At 41.0% G+C, this 6,149-nt stretch overlaps 1 pseudogene; it reads left to right on the top strand.

The window, feature by feature from the left end:
- The window catches only part of LOC145484814 (uncharacterized), a 1,936-nt pseudogene extending 601 nt beyond the window's left edge, over positions 1–1,335 (top strand).
- Positions 1,336–6,149: the final 4,814 nt, after the last annotated feature.

Below are 6,149 nucleotides of genomic sequence, written 5' to 3'. Positions count from 1 at the left end.
AGATGACCTTCTCAGCTCACCCAAGCAGATGATGAAGGCTTACTGTGAGGGTGTTGGCATTCAATACGAAGATCACATCACCTCTTGGAAGGCAGGTGAAGTTCCCACAGCCTGGACTTGGGATGAAATGTGTGTTGCTTGGTATTCTACCGCCGTCAACAGCAGTGGTTTCGTCAAAGAGGTCGACGGGCATGAGAGCTCATCCACTGAACTGTGTGTGACATACCCAGCCAATGTCGTGAAAGCGATTGAGGACAGCCGGCCATTTTACGAAAAACTGCATTCTAACAGAGTTAGTCTGGAGTATTAAACGGTGGTATTTATAATTTTAAAACAGAAGTGTTGCGACTCTCGTGAGCTTGTTATTCTAGTTGTCGTCATTGTTGTCTCTGTTGTTCATTCTATTGTTCTCTCAACGGTATCAAGCCATGCGAAAGCTGCTACCTAATGCATGAGTCAACGAAAACCGCGACTTCCCTCTCCCACAAGGTGGGTAGTTGGAAAAAGGTTTGCTCAAATTAACAAATAAAGAAGCCTAAGCCGTGTATTACACTGTGATAAAACACGATGGGCACTTGCATGACGAGATTCATGCGATTCTGAAATTCGCAGCAGGGTATGGTTTCTAATTTCCGGTGAGTTGTGTTACGAGATCGAAAAATCTGTAATCGCCGTGTACTTTGCGGTAATCGACCTGTCACGCATCTCACCGCAAGAGTATGAGAAGACCAGACAGGAAATAGTCATGCAGTGCGAATGGTTAATTATTATGACAGCGATAATAGCATTATGACAGCGATGATTATTATGACAGCGATAATAGCATTCAAGATTGAGACCATCCAGAACGTGCAGACCGTGCAGACTGAGTACTTTTTTTCTAATACTTGACTCACTTTTTTCGCTTCTAGTGACAAAATAGTGTTCAATATGTCCTAATGTTTGTTATTTATCCACAAGCGGCACAAACTTTACATCTGACTGTTGATTCACGCGTTTAATAGACTTTCTATGGGAAATTCCCTTTACTGGTCCTAAATATACTAAAACCAAGCATAAAAATAAACTTACATACATTCTGGGCGCAAATATTGTGTCAATTTTGGCCGGTTTGTGGTTTTATTTATTGTCTAGTTTGTTGTTGTTGTTGTGTTTTTTTTGTTTTTTTTTTCGATTTTCTTAGTGTTCGTTCTCCTCTTAACTGATTCATAAAACCGACAAAGCAAGGACCGTGACTCTAAGCGACCTTGTCCTACAAATTGCTTTTCCTCCACAAAGTACAGAATCGTCATTAGACTAGGGGCATTCCCTCTTTCGCTTAGTTGAGCGTGACCGTAAGGAAACCTCGAGGCAAAAAATGCTCACATGAATTTTTTTCCTCGAGGTATTCCGTATGCGTCACGCACGATGGACTAAGTGAAAGAGGGACTACTCAACTCGTAGTCTAAATCGCCATGCACAAAAACACAACTGCCATAAGGACAGATATATTAACTATCGCATCGACTCATCACGACAACCGTACTGCGCTAAGAATTTCAAATGATATTGGGTTTTCTGTGGTCTTATCATGCGCTAGGTTTTTTCGCGTGATCGCAGTCACACTCCAAGAGCCATTTGGAATTACATTTTGTACACCAAGAGTACAAAATAAGCATGTTACGTGTGACATTATAATACAAGATACAAGTGAAGTATATTTCTACATTTTAAAATAGCTTTACGTAAGCCTATTTAGGGCTAAAGGGAGTTCCCTTGCGAAATCTCTAAACATAAACAGTCACATACCACCGAGTTTGCGTGGCCTGTGGATAACAAACACTCTGATATATAATTGAACAGATCCAAAAAATATGCCAGTCAAAAGTATAAAATGCAAAAACAAGAATAAGAAAAAAAAGTACTCAGTCTTCAGTCTGCAGTCTACATGGTCTACACGGTCTGTGGTCTGTAGTCTGCAGTCTGCATGGTCTGCGTTTTGGGGTGACCGAGTTTATCCATGGTATTGTTGAAGTTTGCACCGACCTGACCAAATGATCGCATTTGGCGCCAACGTCGATGGTTTGGCCCCGGGGGAGGGAGTACTTCCAGAAAAATTGGGTGGGGGTGTGTGGCCCGCCTCCCAAAACCCTTACCCTATTTATGACCAAAATCTGCGATATTCCCTACCTTATTTATGACCTGACCAAAATTTCGAAACCCTATTTATGACCTGATCCTAAAATCAAAACCCAGTTCAGACCAATGTTAAATTACCGTAAACATAATTTGTCAAGGGCTTTTGTTGATTTTCTTTTCGATAATGATGGAAAAGTGGCTTCTTCTTAAAAACATACCCATATCAAGGCTAGAGTGCAAACACCATACCCTATTTGTGACCAAAATGGCCAAAATCAGGCTGTGGTTCTCTGAGAATTCATTCGCCGGGTGTTTCATTGGGAAGAAAAAAAGTCAGGCTTAATGAAATTTAACATTGTTACATTTGATCAATGATTTAAATCTTAATTGTTTCCATACCAATAACATTGTTTGGCTTAATCCCTGAAGCAGCAGAGCAGCTTAGCCTCTTTAGGCTGTGGTTCTGTGAGAAATCATTCTCCGGGTGTTTCATTGGGAACTAACAGTCAAGCTCATTTAAATATACTTTAATGCATTTGAGGATGTAAGTCTTAATTGTATTGACACCCAAATGATATTGTTTCGCTTGATCCCTGAAGCAGCAGAGCAGCTTAGCCTCCCTAGACTGTGGTTCTGTGAGAATTCCTTCTCCGGGCGCTTCATTCGGAACTAAAAGTCAAGCTTAATGAAATAAAATTATTAACTACAATAGAAATCACGAGTCGTTGCTGTATGTTAAAAACGTTTTCATGTTGACAGTTTCAAAAACAAGATAGTTTACCTGGAATAATGAAATACAGTTGTCATTATTAAATGTGATTTATCTGAACTGAACGGTAGAAAAATCCAGGGAAGATCAGTGTACCATTAGTCCCTTTTATATGTTTTATGCTGTTTGAAGATGTACTTTTCCAACATTGAGTCTCACAGTTACTATCCATCAGTGTCCGACACGGGACACCATAATCTATTGGTTCGCACCACTCTCAAGTTTCTCTCCCTTGCCCTTCTCACCAATTATTATTATTTCAGACAGTGAAGAGAGGCTTGCTTTGTAGTTTTCTTTTTCTTTGCAGCTTCCAGGGCAGCACGACCTCACAGTTGTGGAGACGACCCTTTTCTAGTTTGAGTGCAAGCGACTTTAAAGGCGATACGAGGCTTGACAGCTTCTCTTTTTCCTTATACCATCACACGTAAGTCGTGCTTTTTGCTCACCTAGCGCTTGACCATGTTGACTGTATCTTTGCCAGGATAATTTAAAAGTTCTACATTTCCAGGCCCTGGTAATAAGAACGTGATGGTGTCAACTTATTGTGCCGCAATTTTTTAAAATTTGCGGCACAATTTAAGTACTTAAAAGAACTTACTGGGAGCATTGGGCCGGGATTGTGCGTAAAGCCGATGCCCTCCGCTATTTCTGGCAGCCATTTCAAGTACTACAGATCACGCTCTTTTAGAAGGCGAGGGTGAACTTTCGGAGCTGTTTTTTGTTTTTGTTTTTTTTGTTTTTGTTTTTTTTAACTCGATTCTGCTTGGTGTATCATTTCCAGGTTGCCTTGTGTCGAAATGTGACTAGCTAGTGACTCCTTATTTCCTTATTTCAACGTAGATCTAAGAAAACGTAGAGCCAAACTTATGATTTCTTCACTTCTCCAAAGGAAAATCTCTGGCTGTCGAAACTAAGAAACTCCGTGCCAATCTTCGTACCAGAGATATTAACTGGTAAAAGGAGACAGAGCCGTAGGCGCAGTATTTACGGCTTTAGAAAGATTTTTTAATGTCCATTAAATGATCAGTCGATCCAGAGTTCCGGCCAAATTTAAAGGCTATTGTTTAAATTTGTGAATAGAATAGTACCTCGCTATACTTAGTAAAAATAGCTGTTCAAATTATTGTTCTTATTATATTTCTAGTGGTTCGTGTGTCATATTTTAAGAGTTGTTTTGAATGGAAAGAAGCGATTGCAAAAGAGCTCACTTCCTGACCAGCCAAACATTAATTTAACAACGGATTTAATTCCTGCGATGTCCAAGGACACCGTGTTGTTTTGTTTACAGCGAAGCGTCCTTTAACAAATACATGTACCATCTGAAGAGGTAGGTTTTTCAATTCATCCGCTGAATAATCTCTGTGTTTGGTCTTTGTAGATAAATAGGAAAAATGAAAATGTCTGTTTGTACTCTTGTTTCTGAGTCTGTATTCATTCGATCAACTTGACGGGTACGTGTTTCTGTTGTCAGATCGCGGTCTAATTAAATTGATTTCTAAACACGTCTCTTGTGAAGAGGCGTCAAGGAATTTCATTCCCACTGTTAAGCTACGTGCCGAATAAACTAGGACCCCTGCCGATGTTCTACGGTTGAACCATAGAACATCGGCAGATCCTTATGAATCTCGTCATGGGACACTAGGGAAATGTAGAGAACACGAGCCGCAGGCGAGTGTTTTCTACATTTCTCGACTGTTCTCAAATGTCCGGAGTGTTTTATCACAGTGTAATACACGGCTTAGGCTTCTTTATTTGTTAATTTGAGCAAAACGGGGTTTTCGTTGACTCGTGGCCCGTTTAATATATATATACTTAGCTAAGCCTAAAAGCGGAGCTCCTGGGCCGGGTTGTTCAAAGCCCGATCAAGCTTACCCGAGATAAGCGAGAAGTTTGATCTGAGTCTTGTAACTTAGCGGTTAAGTTTTCTGTTTATATTGTTTGGCCTTCTGTTTTGAGTTTGAATAATCTCAAACTACAAAAAACATAAGCAGTCGACCGTGTCAAGTGTCAATTGACCGTATCATGGATGTCCAATATCAAATATGTACGCAGTAAACCATGGCTGCATGCCTTGCTCGACTTAATAGCTGGAGTATGACAGCCATGTTGCGCGACGTTGTCGTGCTTCGTCGTAAGGCGTACGCGCTCGCGATCCACGCCGCTAGCCATGTTGATCATGAAAAAAGAGTTGCGTGGTTTCTATTTCTATCCACGCCAGTGGTTGTTTCTATAGTCATGGGGCTCCGCTTTTAGATCCTTCGGGCCGCCGGAGCTCCGCTATAAGCATGAAATTTTCTCCATTTATTTTTCCAAAAATGTGTAGTTTTCAACACCACATCAACTTCCTATTTTTCTGCCGACTTTAGGCTAAAGATTTTCTTAACGAATGCTTAGATTACAGGGAATAGTGCGATCACATTTGTCAAATACGAACATGTAACAGAGTTACATTGATAAACGACCTGAGCAATATCCTGAACACCCCTCGGGACCGTCATTTGGTGTTCGCGAAAGCGTCCGCTATGGTGGGGTGTGATGAAAATGACCTAATCTTTGGTTGTGAAGGGTGCTTACCATTTGTCAGAATGAACCGGTTGGGATGACCTTTGAATAATGGTAACCGAACGAGATGGCGCTTTCCATTTGTAGTTCGATTTCCCGTTATTGTCTTCGCTGACGAGAGACTGGAAAGTAGAAAATGTAGCCATTCGCCGTTCCGTTCCGAACGGAAAAATTGGACTGCCTCTGGAGGTAGTCTACGGATTTCCCGTAAAATTACTGCTCCATTTGACTTTCAACCGAAATTTCTGGATTTTTTGGCAAAATGGTAAGCACCCGAAGTGTCACATGTCTATGGGTTATTGACCACAAGTGATCGCGAGAGGTCAAAGTGGCCAAGTTCGTTTTTTGCGTGTTTCGTCCAAACATGCTAAAAAGAAAAATCAGAACGAGGCCACTATCCAGCCATCTTGACCGTACAAGCTTGGTCAATAAAGGATTTATTACATGAGAAAAACAAAACTATTTCCTGCCGGGACACAGCGGTCAAGATAGCGCCATCTCCCTACTCGGGTAGCCAATCATAGCGCAGGATTCGTCTTATCTTGTCCGCTCACGGAGCTCTCCATGAAATAAAACGTATTTTACTCAGCAGTACAAATTTCCTTTGATACAAAATGGTGTACAAACAAATAAACATTCCAAGACTGCAGAATAATCAGGTCCAAGTTGCCAGTTGTGCCGTGAGAAAAAAAAGATTTCT

This window comes from Orbicella franksi, chromosome 4, assembly GCF_964199315.1.
Source record: "Orbicella franksi chromosome 4, jaOrbFran1.1, whole genome shotgun sequence".
Taxonomy (NCBI): domain Eukaryota; kingdom Metazoa; phylum Cnidaria; class Anthozoa; order Scleractinia; family Merulinidae; genus Orbicella; species Orbicella franksi.
This window is presented reverse-complemented; position numbering and strand designations above follow the sequence as displayed.